The 15,424-nt window shown below is 49.4% G+C and overlaps 1 protein-coding gene, 1 long non-coding RNA gene and 1 pseudogene across 10 annotated transcripts in view; all 3 read right to left on the reverse strand.

Moving 5' to 3' along the window:
* The window catches only part of RALGPS1 (Ral GEF with PH domain and SH3 binding motif 1), a 240,208-nt gene that overhangs the window by 43,031 nt on the left and 181,753 nt on the right, over positions 1 to 15,424 (reverse strand). The gene's annotated exons all lie outside the window — the stretch shown is intronic.
* LOC102259366 lies at positions 7,236 to 11,617 on the reverse strand (annotated as a pseudogene).
* LOC106723927 overlaps positions 13,492 to 15,424 on the reverse strand; it is a 5,184-nt gene continuing 3,251 nt past the window's right edge. The window contains exons 2-3 of the long non-coding RNA XR_001359677.1: positions 15,113 to 15,114; positions 13,492 to 13,588 (exon numbers count right to left, since the gene is read on the reverse strand). This is a non-coding gene — a long non-coding RNA (uncharacterized LOC106723927). The remainder of the gene's footprint in view (positions 13,589 to 15,112; positions 15,115 to 15,424) is intronic.

Consider the following 15,424-nt stretch of genomic DNA (forward strand, 5'->3'; position numbering starts at 1 on the left):
CCACCACCACCCGTCTCACTGCCATCCCGACTCTGGTTTTGGTTTTTCGCACACAGCTATCTATTTAATAAGGAGAATTCTGCTGTGCTGAGGGAAAAATCCCTTCACGGCATAAAACATGCCACATTTCCATCGTATGCTTTCCATTCTCTCTCTCTCTCAAAGTTTGAGATAAAAGACTTTTTTCCATGTTTTCCTGTTCTGCCTTGAAAAGATCACTTTCAAACTTCAAAAGTGAGGAGTGCTGGCCCCCAGGACTATGCTTGTGTGGTTTGAGCACATAAACTGTCCTGACAAATTCCAAATGAAGTAACGGAGAAGCAGCTCATTCGGGTTTCTTTTTCTTTTTCTTTTTTTAAAAGAGAGCACAAAGCAATTCCACCCACTGCAGGAGGAGGTCTCGGCAGGCGGTGCAAGCTCCCTGTCACGACACAGAAGACTGTATTAATTAGTGCCTGCTAATTAACATCCACCATGCAAAACACGGACTGCAGAAAAAATCCTTGTTTAAAGAATATTCCATATATGAAAAGGGCTGAAGCTTACCGACACCACGACACATGTTTCCCAGGTCTGCAGAACGGGGGCGGGCCAGGCAGTCACATGTCGGGTGGTCAGAGACCATGTTTCTTGGACAAGCACGTGGACTCACTTCCTTCATGGTGTGGAGGCTCGTGAATCACAAAGGCACGTGGGCAAAGTCCTGCAGCAGGCAGCCTGCCCAGAATCTACGGTCTGGGGGAGTCGAATCTCCTCCTGGCTCCCAAGATGCAATGAGGACATAGCCACAGATCCCCTCATGCCATGGGGATTACCTGGTCATCTACAGGTGCAATGGGGTACTGTTCTCCTAGAGAGCTCTGGGGTCATACAGCACGTGCTGGCATTCTGACCAACAGGAAGAAGGCAGCATTAACCTGGTCATTATTATTCGGCTTGCTTTGTGCTGAACACTGTGCTAAGTACTATCTCATTTAATCCTTCAAAACTCTGTTGACCGTTGAGAAGAAACCGGTACTTTTGTCTGCTTAACATTCACTCCCACTTCTTCTGGAAACAGCCCTCGCTTTTCCTTTGGGGAAAACAGTACCTCCCACACTCATAATCCATGTGGTTTTGGTAGATCTAGAGTAATTCCACTTCCTCTGCTGCCCCAGAGGTAAAAAACAAATTAAAATAATGAACCATCTGGGAAGGAAAAAAGACTCCAAATAATTCAGAGATGAAAGAAGAAATTAAAGTTAAAATAACAAACTACATAGAAGATGCACTCAAACCCACATGACTACTCAAATGCTTACATTAATAATTAAGAAAAATAAATGAACTTGGTGTTCATTATAGAGAACCAGAAAAAAACAAAGAAAAAAAAGTAAAAGAAAACAACTGAAATATAAAAGCAGAAATAATGAATTAAAAAAGTATGTCTCAGAGAGTGATAAATAAAACTGGAAGTTGGTTCTTTGAAAAGACAATAAAGTAGACAATTCCTTTGGTATTTATGATGGAGAAAAAAAAAAAGAAAACTCAAATGTACAATGTTAGGGATGAGAGAGAGAGAGAATATGATCCCAAATATGGAGGACGTGTGGACATGATGGTATGTGTAATTTTCATGCCAATGTATTTGAAAATCTAGTTGATATGGGTGCTTACTAAGGATATTTTCTCAAAATTGTCTCAAGAAAAGGCAAAAACCTTCAAGTTACTAATAAAGAGAAAAATATTAACAATACTGAAAAAGATACTCTAATTAAAAAGTACAATATCCAAATGGTTTTATGGAACCCAGTGTTTTAAAATAATATTAGCAAATTGAATTAGTAGTGTGTTAAAGATTAATAAAGCAAAGAAGTTTATTATAGAAGTGCAATGATACTTCAACAAATGATCTTGAGAGATGCTAAAAAGTCATTGGTAACTTTAATATCCATTCCTTATAAAACACTGAGCTTAGGAAGAGACTTTCTTAATGTGATAAAGGATGCATGTCAGAAAAGTTAAAACAATGTTCTTAATAAGAAATCCTACAACTAGGAAGAAGTCAAGAATACCTGCCTATCGCTATCATTTAACACTATTCTGGAAACATAAGCTAATGAGATAAGATAAGACAAACAAATGTCTTTGATACACATAATGTTAAAGATATACATAATATTACTATTATTTTTAAGTGATAGGATTAGTTATCATATTAGTTACAAAATTAAATAACTTAGGGTAGTCAACTGAAAAACTATCAGTAATAAATAACAGAGTTAAGTTCAAAGTAAATACCTAGGGTGTCCCAAAAAATGTATACATACACTTTAAATAATTATAAGTATTTATTAAAATATATTTCATTTTCAAAATTAAAGCGTGTATACATTTCTTTTGGGAAACCCTGTATACAATCAATAGCATTCTTATATACCAGCAATTATCAGCTAGAAAATGAAAATGATGCAGCTATTAAAAGACTAAAATACATTTCTAAGAACCAACATGAAAAGATATCCATGATGTGTTTTTAAGAAGAAAAAAAAAGTTATGATTTTATATGCAAGAGAGAGAGGAAAAAGATATTGCCTAATCTGTTAATGGTAACCATCTTTAAAGACAGAATTTTAGGAGGCTGGGGGAAGGTCAATAGTGGAAAAAAGGAGATATAGTACTACTATTTGTAATACTTTGAACAATAAAATAAAATCTTTAAAAATAAAAATAAAGAGAATTTTAGGGTTATTTTCTGCTTTATAAAATTTTATATTTTTCAGCCTTTAGCTATTAAAATGTACTACTTTTAGAAATATAAATGAGTAAGATATTCCTTCCCTGCCTCCCTCCCTCCCTTTCCTTCCTTCCTTCTTACTAGTGAAGAAGCAAACACTTTTTGGGCAGGAAAAAGGGAGGTAGTATTTTATGCAAATGATTTTCTGAACATTCTTAGTTTTTGTTGAAGATCTGGTCTTTAGGTTTTGATTTAAAGGCCACAAACTTTTACCCACTGCCTCAGGGTCCACAGGCCATGGTTCACGCCTCAGTGCCTCCTGACTCCTCCTTGTCTTTGGTCTCCACTTCCAATCCATCCTGCACCCTGTGTTCTTTCTAAAACCCAATCAGACGGTGTCCTTCCCCAACTTAAAACTACCCGACGACCTTCCATCCCAGTGGGCAGGGTTCCCGGCCTTCTGGGCTCTGCCCATGCGGGCACCTCCAGCCTCTTCCCACTTTCTTACAAGATACTCCAGCGTGTGGGCCCCTTGTAGTTCCCTGGACGAGCCCTCTGCGGCGTGGAGCCGAGCCGGCAGAGGCATTTCCTCCCCCTGCCACTCGACCTCACTATCCTCCCATGTTAGCTGGTTCCTCCTGGGCACTGAGAGCAGGAGGCCCTTTCCTCGATGGCAGCATCTATCACACACTCCTCGAGGACAAGGGTGTGTCTAATCCATCTCTGCATTGTCAAGGGCGCAGCACCGAGCCCAGCACACAGGAGGGGCTCAGAAATGAATGTTTGGGGGACGGCTGAACCGGGGTGGAGTCTTTACTTGCACACACGTGACTCTTCTATCTGGGCTCTGAAATTCCACTGTTTGGTGGAAGAGAGTGCCTGATGCTGCCAGGCACCTCACTCCTCCGCCCGATGGGGTCAGCCCTGGGCCCTGCTATCTCCAAGCTAAACACCCACATTTCTGCGAGTGCCATAAAGGGCTCCCGGAGTAGCTGACGTCACCAAAAGGAAATGCAAGATGATTCCCCCAGTGAAAGCTTCGGAAACCTGCCTCACATTGGGTAGAATCGAGGCTGCCCACGTGCCAAGGAAAACACTCCGAGCTCGTCTTTCCAAGCCTGGCTCACAGATTCGCTACTGTGCACGGAAAGGCTCCCTGGACGTCCGAGGCCACCAGGATCCCGGCCAGAGATGGCCGGCCGGCCGCTTCACTCACCAAAGTATTTTCCACTTCCATTAATGCGCTCATGTATCTGTGACCACACTTCACCTAGTCTTTAAGTGTAACAAAAAGTAGTGGAGGCAAAGGCAAAACTGTCAGATTTGGTCATTACTCAATGGAAACTGTGTAACAAAACACGACACTCTAAACCTCAATCACCAAACCCTGCATTCTCTGGAAAACAAGCAACAGATTTTCGGAGAGTTAGCTAGATCCAAACGAATGTTCGCTTTCTTAAAGCAAAGTCTTCTTTTGAATCTTGCTGAAATGAAATAGGGAAAGGCTCCTCGCCCTTCTGGAGGAGGATGCCATCTCACTGGTAATTTATCTGTGGTTTTCAGGTCAGGTGTTTGATCTCTCCTGCCTCGCTCAGGAGAGGTGACAGGATGCAGGACCTGCAGGACTGTCCTAGGAACCCCTCTTTCAGGGACCAAGGCTCCTCCTGCTCCCCAGTGGGGCCATGTCTGTGGGCTCTGCTCTTCTCCAGGGCACGGGGCACAGCTGGATCCAGCCCAGCCAGACCCAGCGGGCCTGGGCCAGCCGCCCTTCTCCAGCCCTACTCCAAGGTCTGGGTGGGCTGGGGGGTCCTCCCACCAAACCTGGGACCACTCTCACCAGGATGGGAGAGCACTCAGCCCCACCAGCAGGGGGCGCTTGCTGGTCTGGGACTGTGCCTGTGGGTGGGACGGAGGAGGGTGCCTTCCGCCTCCTCACACCACGGGCAGACTGCTACGCCCAGGAAAGAACTGGAGTGCACCCACAGGGAAACCCCAATGCTCAGCCTGTCGATAAACCCCAACAAGGATGGATGTGACCTTGTTCTAGGGAACAATCAGAGGAGAGGAAATCCAACAGGGCACATGGAGAAGCACTGCCGGAGCGTGGGGCCGGGACCGCATGTACAAGGGGCTGAGCCGTGAGAACACAGGGCCCCAGTCTATTCCAGGGCCCGGAAGAAAGTCTCAGACACTTTGATCAGCACAAGATGAGGCTGTGATAGGAGAGAACTGTCAGGAGAAACTGCAAGAGGGGGAGATAGAAGGAGATGCACGAGGTAAGGAAAGAATAAAAGGAAAGTAAAAACATTAACATCAGAGGCAGCGGTGAGGGAAATGGGTACCTTGGAGACTCACATCATTGATGGCAGGGTCTCCCCCAACACCAAGGAAAAGGGCAAGGGAAGAGCACAGAGAAGGGGACGGAGCCTGAGAGGTGAGCTGACCCAGGGAGGGGGACCTCCCAAGACTGCATACCAGGTCCCAGGAAAGAGATCCATCCTTAGTCACATCCTGCATAAATGTATGAATTTTTTAAAAAATCTTGCAAAGATCCAGGCAAAAAGCAAAACCTCCCACAAAACTCAGCAGTGCCCACCTCTCCAAGTGAGCTGCAGGAGCCCCTGAACCTGCTCTCACGGAACCGGACCCTCCACCAGACGGACAGCGTGGTGATGGCGACTGCACTGCCAGCAGCTTCCAGGGGAGGAGGGGCCTCTCGAGGGCAGGAAGAACTGTCTACTCGTGAAATGCTGGTGAACATCTGGTCATTTGTCAAGTGCTTTGATTTTTGTAAAAAGAAAAATACTGTCCCCTAGTAATTATGGTACTTAAGTATAAAGACCCCAAGAGACTTGATATATGACTTTGGATGGCATGAAGTTTGGTCAACACACATTTTTTCCATATAAATTTATGGGGTTGTTTCACCATCACAGACCAAGGGCCACAGAAGATGCCAACTCCTGGACACACTAGCAGGACACGTGCTCCAGCTGCTCTCCCGTCAGCAGTCTGTGAAGCCAGAACCCGGCCTGCAGATGCCGCCCCAGCTTTCATTGCTCCCGAGGCCCACTCTCCATGTGCCAGGAGGACAGGGTGAGGCAGAGCAGAGGGGCTGGCCTTCCAGTTTCCTTCAGACGTTCCCCAACTGGGAGCGCTGTCCCTACCCGGAGACCTCTGCCTCGGTAATTACGGGACGCCTGGAAAGAAGGGGCTGCTTTTGATGGGGGCGCTTTCATCTCTGACTTAAATTATACATCGTGCACTAACGTTCTAACTCTGATGTCTTCTAGAATTCAAATGAGACATAAACATACGCCCAGACGCACAGAGCCTGCATTCAGTACTGGGACCACCTTGGACAAATAAGAGGTGTCACCAAATCTATTTATACTTTAAACATCTTTCCACTGTCTTTCCTTTAAGATCTATTGAGGTGGTTCCCACACAAACAAGGAAGAATGTCCAGCCCCAACAACCACTCATCTGTGGTCGGGGGGGGGGGGGGGGGGGGGGGGGAGGGGGTGGCAGAAAGCAGTGAAGTCAGGCATGGGGAGCGAATGGAGAATGAATATGGGGGCCCTGAGCAGAGAAATGGAGTGGATGGAGAAATGTAAATTAATAAATACAAGCTGCCATTTAAAATCCATTACATCACTAAATTTAAAATAAGACCCATGCTGAGAGCTAGCAAGGCTGTGGTGAAGGGGAAGCCCATACAGCGCTGGCAGCGGGATAAGTGGGTACAGCCTTTTTGGAAAGCGTTAGAGATTCCAAAGCCAGAAAACTACTGGTCCTTTTGACTCAGTAATCCCTCTCCTAGGAGCTTATTCTGAGGAAATAATTTTAAAAGAAGGAAAAACATTGTACGCACAAAGATCTTCATTGTGGGGAAATCTACAGTAGTTAACAACAAAAACTGGAAACATTCTAATGTCAAACAACAGGGAAACAGCTAAGGAAATTAAACTGTATGGCAAAAATGTGGAAATAAAATTATGGAAACATTAAGTGCTGGAGTGGTGGGATTTTAAGTGCTTTAAAAATTTATAGCAGTGTTATCCAGTTGTTTGTGCATTTAAAAAAAGAATGTATTAAACTTTAAGATAAAATTTTATTCTAATAATTGATATTAACGATCAAATTTAAGTTTCTCACCAAAATAGCAACAAATATATATTTACATACTATCATATATTATGCAAATATATGCATACTATGTAAATATATGTGTGTATATAAATATATATTTACACACACATATATGTAAATACAAATAGTCAACAAGCCCCCAAAGAAGAGTGGTTTCCTCCCCAAATACCAGGAAACCTCATGTCTCTCCTCTTCCCAGCTATTTAATTGGTACCCACGTTGAAGGGCACGTGACGTACAGATGAGCCCGCGGTGACCCAGGGTCTGACTGACAGCCAGGGGAATGGAGCTTGCATCCCTCCCTGGAGAGAGTCGGCTTTGCTGACCTCAGCTGACCTGCCAGGATAGGATAGATGGTGCGCCTCTGTCAGCTCTCCTCCCGCTTCACTCCAGACATGCCCACCTCTCCCATGGCCTCCAGAGTCCCTGCCCCATCGGCCTTAACACAAAAAATAAGGTCGGACCTCTCAGCCTGGCATCCGGGCCCTCGTGGTGTGGCTTGTCTTATACACCATCCACAGTGTAGGTGCTGCACACTCGTCCATCAGACGCTATTCCTCCTCTCAGAGCCTGAGCCCAGGGCTTCTCTTAACCTGCACGTGAGAGGGTCTGTAAGATGGACTCCCTGGCCCCTAAGCCCTTCTTGGATGGGTCCTCTGTTCCCTGTGAGGTAACCAGACCTCTGTCTCGGAGCCCTGGGCATTTGTCGCCGCTGGGCAGGAGAGCCTGCAGCCTTTGTTAGCCTAAAGCCTAGCCTGCCACCTCGACTTACTTCCCAGCACATGGGGAGAAGGCAGAAGAGGCAAGAGGCCTGTCCTCCCAGAATATTCCTCATGAGGCAGCTGACATTTGGAGCGTTGCGCCCACTGTCATCAGCAGGCCTATGCGAGGCGGGATCTCACAAGCACCTGTGAGAAACACAGGTCCTGGACCGGGCTGTTGAACACATACTCCAGAAGGACAAATTCGTACCAAAGATTCGTATACAAATAAGGTAAAAACATGTGATAAAATTTCATGTTGTCATTTTCTATATTCAAAACATTGTAAATAAAGATTACATTTTTAAAAACTTTAAAAAATTGCGTCAGCAAAAGGCTGCCAATTGCCCTTACTTGGGGAAAATATCCTTTCTTCTGAGATTATGTTCGGCTACACTGCTGGTGTTAAAATGTCCCTTCTTCTAGGAAATAATGATGATGGTTTATATTTCTTCATTCACCATTTTTAAAAAGTTGGCAGCCTGTGAGAGCCTCCAGACTTTATTTTTCAAGTTCCCTTGCCCATGAAATTGCAGTCTGGGGCCCACTAGCCTGAGCCCACATGAGGTTCTCTGGCAGCGGTCAGGCGGTTGGTTGGCGTGGGCCGTGCCAGGGCTGGAAACCCCCAAGGGTGGCTTCTGAGCGCAGAGAGGGAGCCGGCCAGGCAGGAGCAGCTGTGTTGCTGCTACAGGCTGGAGGATCTCTCAAACTTACAAAATATCTGAAGGTTGAGTAAGTAGGAATTTCAGTTTGGCATAAAAATCTCTTCCTTGAGTTCATCTCTTCCTTTTTTTTCTGTCAGTTTCCGTATTACTGTGGGGTTGATCACCTAGGCCCCTATCCCACTCATACCCTCTCCCCTGGCACCTCTTGTTGGTCGGGTGCAGCCATCAAAGCCCCATCTCTGCATCCTCCTCGGGAGGCACCTCCCAGCTCTGCACAGGCTGCGGAGAGCTGCTGGCCCACTCACCCAACGCTGCAAGTCCCCAGGGTCCAGTCTTGGCAAGGCCCCAGCCACTCCTTGGTGTCTCTCCTATTCCGTTTGGTGGTTGATTTTCCCCAACAGCCTGCCCATCACCCCACCCACAGCTGCTCCTCCCAGTGGGCACCCTATCCTAAATGAATGACCTCGGCTACCTGCTCTGTCCCCTCAGCCATCTCCACCTGCCTTTCCCTCCTGGCCGCCACCCTCACCCCATCCCCTCCAGCACGCACTCCCTGGCCATCCCCATGTTTACCTGGGGATCTTTACTGTCTCCCTGTCTATATTACCTTATTTTTTAAAAAATATTTAAAAGAACATCATCCTGGAAAATAGATAAAAGCATAATGAGAAAAACAACTGCCTGCAATCCCACAGCTGTGAAAAGCACTCTCAGGACTGAGGCGTGTTCTCCACATAAACACTCTACAAGTGCCCGCGTGTGCCCATGGCTCTGGTGGACTGTCCCATTGGTGGAAGGCCCCAGGGGTCTCATTCTTCAGTGCAAGTGGAAAGGGCCCCACCCAAGTTAGGTACTGAGCCTGGACACCCAGGCACCTCCTGTGAAAGACCCAGGAAGTGGGCAGGGACTGCCGCAGGCCCTTCATGGCTGCACGCAATCAAAGCTATCGCTTTACACAGGAGCCCAGACGGCTCCAGGTTCTGAGAGTGAACCACCGAAGCCCACACATCTGACCCCGTCAGTCAGGTGCACAACTTCTGGGGCACCCCAACGTCACCTCTAAAGATGGGAAGAGAAGCAGGAAAAAAAAAGGATGGAGGGTGGAGAGGGGCTGGCAGTGATAAGTAAGCCTGAGCTTTCCTCCTATTGACTCAACACATGACAATGGCAATAATTACAACAATAATCCTCATAACACAAAAGCTGGCCCCTGCTGGGAGCTCAGTTGTGTCACGTCCATGGGCTGCGGCTGTTTACCTTAGTTCCGCAAAGCATGGCACTCTTCACTGAGAGCTGGTGGTGGCCGGGAATGGGCATCTGTATCTATTCTGGCATGCATTAGACAAGCTATAGCGTATCGAACCCTTAATATCACAGACATGAATAAAATAGGTTTAAAGAGGAAGTATGAAAGATGGTAGGAGTAGTGAAGATGGTCACAAGGGCTGCAGTTTGGGGAAACACCGTCTTGTCTCACTGGATCCTCTCAGCAGCTGTTCTGTTGAGGATGGGTGGCACCTGGGGAGTGGTGCCCGGGCTTAGGACTCGTGCCTGCCTGACCCCAGAGCCTGGGCCCTTCTCACCCTGGGCCCTCCTGAGGCAGGCTCTGCTTCGTCCCTTGGTCCTCGCTCTGCTGACTCACCCACTGGCCCCTCGTTGGCCCACCCACTGGTAGACAAATAAGGTAAAAACATGGCACCCATCTCCCCACAGGTCTCTATTTTTTGGTGGTGCTGCCCCAAAGGGCAAACAGGTTTATTGGGACCGCAGCCAGGTAATCAACAGTGGGACTTAACATTTATTTGAAAAACCACAGAGGCAGAAGAAGTAATTCATAGAAGAGACAGGCTTCAGAAACAAGCTATAGAGGTAAAGTAAAGACCCTTGGAACTTAGAAGTAAGGAAAGTAAGGTGACATGTGTGTGTGGGGGGGATATGAGGAAGGAAGGGGAAAAGGCGCAGGGCAGGGGTGGGCAAACTTTTTGACTCGAGGGCCACAATGGGTTCTTAAACTGGACCGGAGGGCCGGAACAAAAGCATGGATGGAGTGTTTGTGTGAACTAATATAAATTCAAAGTAAACATCATTACATAAAAGGGTACGGTCTTTTTTTTTTTTTTAGTTTTATTCATTTCAAACGGGCCGGATCCGGCCCGCGGGCCATAGTTTGCCCACGGCTGGCGCAGGGCGTACTCCTGGGGGGGAGAGGGATGGGTCCTCCTCCATCCTAAGGGTTTTAAGGGTTGAGATTTAAGGGGGTGACCCAGGGGAAGATCTTAATAGAATGTTCATCAGCTTTCCAAGTGTGTCCTTTCAGGGTCAGGGTCTCCACTGATTGGTTGGCACCAGGGCAGGGGGTCATTATTCAATGCAGCTTGGTCCTGAGGTCATGGTGTTGCTTGTCACATTTTGCTGCTTTTCTGGGCCTGCAGCTAAAATACTACTGAGGCCTAGATGTCATCTCTAGGGAGGAAAGGTCACCCTGGGACAAGTGTCCTTTGCTAGGCACCCAGGGCTTTCTGCCCTGGTGACCTTCATCTTCCTCCTTTAAAAAAAAATTATTTTATTGATTTTTTTACAGAGAGGAAGGGAGAGGGATAGAGAGTTAGAAACATCGATCAGCTGCCTCCTGCACATCCCCCACTGGGGATGTGCCCGCAACCAACATACATGCCCTTGACCGGAATCGAACCTGGGACCTTTCAGTCTGTAGGCCGACACTCTATCCACTGAGCCAAACCGGTCAGGGCCATCTTCCTCCTTGACAGCAGAGGAGTTGGAGGAGCCCTTGGCCACGTTGATGAGCTCACCTCACTTGGTGATGGTCCTGATGCTCTGGAAGGCAGCCTCTCGGGCACCTGAGCATCGCAGCCAGATGGCCTGATTCACACAGCACAGCTGTCGCCTCACAAGCCGGCTCACCCATCGCGAGTCGCCGTCCTCTCGGGGCCACTGTCAGTGATGGCATTCACCACGACCTGCGGGGCGGGGGTGGGAGTGGGGGGCGGATTCTCGCCAGTGAGCAGATGGACGACCTGGAAGGCATGCCCAACGATGCCCATAGTCACGAGCTCCATGCCATTGCTGCGGCCGTGCATCACAGTGAGTTGGTGAGGGGCTCCACAGTGGGCACTGTGCCTGGCAGGAGTGTTTTGCCGCATGGTGCCCTGCACTATGGGGCAGGTACTTGGCACACTTCTTCACCGCAAGGTGATCCTGCACAGAAATGCCACTGATCTGTCCATCGCCATTGCTCTACTTTCTGAAGAGTTTGACTTCAGGGTCTCTGCTCCTGCAGGTGCAGCCGCCTCCCACTGGGTCATCCTGAGAGTGCAGCTGCGGGGGGAGGGGGGTATCTCTGCCACTCTGCGGGGACCACGTGCCACCCTGTCTGGACCACGTGCCGCCCTGTGAGGACCACGTGCCGCCCTTCCTGGACCACGTGCTGCCCTGCCGGAACCACGTGCCGCCCTGTGAGGACCATATGCCGCCCTGCCTGGACCACGTGCCGCCCTGTGAGGACCACGTGCCGCCCCCCCCGGACCACGTGCCGCCCTTCCTGGACCACATGCTGCCCTGCCGGAACCACGTGCCACTCTGCAGGGACCACGTGCTGCCCTGGAACAGACAGGAAGAGCCCCACAGTGTTACTGGTCCTGTCCTCTGAGGCATCTGTGGCCAGCACAGCCAGCACAGGGTGGTTGAGTTCAGGAGCATTTATGCAGCCACTAAGTAGGGTGCCCCTTCCTGGGGAGGAGACGCCTGGGTGGTGTGACTGGGTAACGTGGATGGGCAAGCCTGCCGTGGCCGTCACGGCTTTCTGGGGCCTCCCTGTAGTCAGACCGACCCAGGAATGGCAGGTCTGGACATTTCTCCCGGCCACAGGCCACACCGGCAGCCTCTTGGGGACAGGAGCAAGGGTGGCTCATCGTGCTTTTCCAGACCTGTTGCATGTCAGCACAGGACAGCGTGACCCACCTCTGGCCAAACCCTCCTCAGAGGCAGGGCGAGCCCAGACAAGGCGCCGTTGCCCTGAGGCTTGGACGTGTCTCTCCAGGAAGGATCATCTTCCATCCCTTGTAAGGACAGAGAACAAGAAGCAGGCGCCAGGCCATGGGAGCAGGTGGCAGGGAGAGACAGAGCGACCCTGGGGGATCTTGTGGGATCCAACTCAGAACCATCAGCTCTGCCAGGACCAGAACAAGAACATGAAGAATTCAGGTCAGGTTTGAGCTGAAACTTCTGTCAGTGAAAGTGCTGCCTGTCCACCAGTCATCGTGACCCTAGTGTGTTAATGATAATCTAATAAGTTCCATTACTGGGCACCCAGTAGCTGTCAGGCACTGGGCTTGATCGTCGGTAAGCTCCGTGGTCCTCACACAGTGTCTGACAGAGCTACGGGTACTATGCCCACTTCACTGACACCTGCCCCCCCTGCAGGTCTGGCTCACAGCATCCTTGCAGAACCCTCTGGGCCCACCTTGGGCTTCTCCTCTGTAATAATCAGTCTATAATTAAAGGAGTCTAATCCTAATGATACTAGTAGCCTCCATTCTCCAGGGGCTGCCTGCTAGCCCCACATCACCTCTCCCTTTGGGGGCCCCATTTACAGATAAGGTACCTGGGCTCAGACAAACTAAACTGTCCACGGTCAGCTGGCCAGCAAGTGACAGAGTGGGGTCCAAAGCCACGTCTGTCAGACTCCTTAACCTCTAGTTGATTATTCAACACCTGCCCCACCCAGGCCACGAGTCCCCAGGGTCAGGGACCACACCTGCTCCGCTCACAGCCATCTCCCAGAGCCAGAACTGCTATACGACAGGCGCTCAGTAAATATTTCTCAAATGAAAGAACGAGGGGGAAAGATGTATCAGTCAGAACTGTTGTGGTTGCAAGTGACAGAAACTCACCTGAAACTAGCTTCAAAGTGGGGGAAGGATCCTAGAATGGCTCACAAGACCAGGGGCTGCACCACAAAACCAGGCAGCCTCAGGACGGCCCAGGGATGGTGGGGTGGGGGTGAGGGCTCAGTGGGAGGAGAATGCTGGGCGACAAAGAGAACAGCCATCCTGCTAGGTGACCTTATCAAACAGGAAGTGGTCTCAGTTAGCCAAGTGTGATTTCAGCTTTTTGTCCAACTCAATTACTGCTCAGTACAGGACAGTTAAAGATACAACCCTGCTGTGAACCGAATGTTTGTGTCCCCCTGAAATTCATATGTTGAAATCCTAACCCCAAGGTGATGGTACTAGAAGGTGGGGCCTGTAGGGGTCATTCAATCATGAGGGTGGAGCCTTCATGGGTGGGATTCATGCTCTTATAAAAAAGACTCCAGAGAGCTCCTCCCTCCTCCCACGGTGTTCAGACCCCCAGGAAGACAGCTGTCTGTGAACCAGGAACAGGGCCCTCACCAGACACTGAATCTACCAATGCCTTGATCTTGGACTTCCCAGCCTCTAAAACTTTGAGAAATAAATGTTTGTTGTTTATAAGGCACCCAGTTTACAGTAGAGATGCTCCTCAACTTCTTATGGAGTTATGTCCCAATAAACCCATCATACATTGGAAATATAAGTTGAAAATGCAACTGTAGAGCAGCGGTTCTCAACCTGTGGGTCACGACCCCTTTGGCGGTCGAACGACCCTTTCACAGGGGTCGCCTAAGACCATCCTGCATATCAGATATTTACATTACGATTCATAACAGTAGCAACATGACAGTTATGAAGTAGCAACGAAAATAATTTTATGGTTGGGTCACAACATGAGGAACAGTATTTAAAGGGCCAGAAGGTTGAGAACCACTGCTGTAGAGTATTGGTTGTTCACCCTGTCCCATGTCTGTCTGAACTGCCTGCCCTAACCGCTGGCAGACTGTAGCGGCCCTCACTGGGCCTGCGCTCGGGAGACATGAGATCTGCTCACGCAGGAGGCACCTGTCAGTGTGGGAGGGACCTGGTCTGGTCTGGTCCCCTCAGTGCAGGAGGTGACTTGGGTTTCCTAGGGCGTGTGCAGCTATGTCCTGGCCCCTCCATTGCTGAAGAGCAGCCGAGCACCCCTTCTCCGCCAGAAGGGACACATGTCCCAACAGCCTCTCTAGGCTGGTGTGCCACCTGGGCAGCCACAGCTCCTGCCCCGCTGCAGCCTCTGTCCTCTTCACATGGAGACACAGCAGCATCTGGGGTAGGTTTTGTCATCCCGTGAGGGCCACAGGGAACTAGAACGGGAGGGGGGACCCCTCTTCCCGACACCCAGATCCTTTAAGTCCTGGTGATCCCACAGAGTCCCACCTTCAGAAGTCTTTGTACCAGAAACAGGCACCAGTTTCTATGTTCAATATGACCCAAACTTCAGGGGCTAAATCAATCACCCTCTTCCTCCTCTTCCCCAGAGAGGGAGAGGGGGTCTGAAAAGCATGTGGCCCCCTATTCTCAGCTCCCGGGTGGGGGGCTCTCCCGAGGGTCTGCAGCTCATTACCTGCCCAGTCTTTGAAAAGGGTGCCCCCAGAGCCTCCTTGCTTAGCTTGGGGAGAAGCAGCTGTCTCAGCTCAAAACTACACTTGTTTGAGTCCAGGACCCTCCTCTTCCTCACAGCACCCATCCTGGATTTACAGGAGGGGGTGTGGGAAGGGGGAGGGCAGGGAAATCATGCACTGTATATTATACAGCTACTCTCAGCTGTTCCGAAGCTCTGTGTGTTAACAATAAGGGGGTAAGGCATTTACTTTTACTTAATACATGCAGCAGTTCAACGATAGAGAAACAAAGAGCTGGTCAGTTCTGGGGCCAGACCTCGCTCTGAGTGACCCTGGACAAGACTCCTGACTCTTCTATGCTCAGCTTCCTCATCTGCACCGTGGAAGTTAGTCATCGTATCCCCAAGAAGCTGTGGGCTTCCACACTGTACCTGGTACAGTCCCCATAAACCTCACAGCACACTCGGTGGCCATTATTATTTACTAGAGACCCGGTGCACAAAATTCATGCACTCGGAGCAGTCTCTCAGCCCAGCCTGTGCCCTCTCGCAGTCTGGGAGACCTCAGGGGATGTCCGAATGATGCGGAGACGGGAGAGGCTCCTGCCACCGCCGCTGTGCTCGCCAGCCGTGAGCCTGGCTTCTGGCTGAGCAGC

This window comes from Myotis brandtii, unplaced genomic scaffold, assembly GCF_000412655.1.
Source record: "Myotis brandtii unplaced genomic scaffold, ASM41265v1 scaffold68, whole genome shotgun sequence".
Lineage (NCBI taxonomy): Eukaryota > Metazoa > Chordata > Mammalia > Chiroptera > Vespertilionidae > Myotis > Myotis brandtii.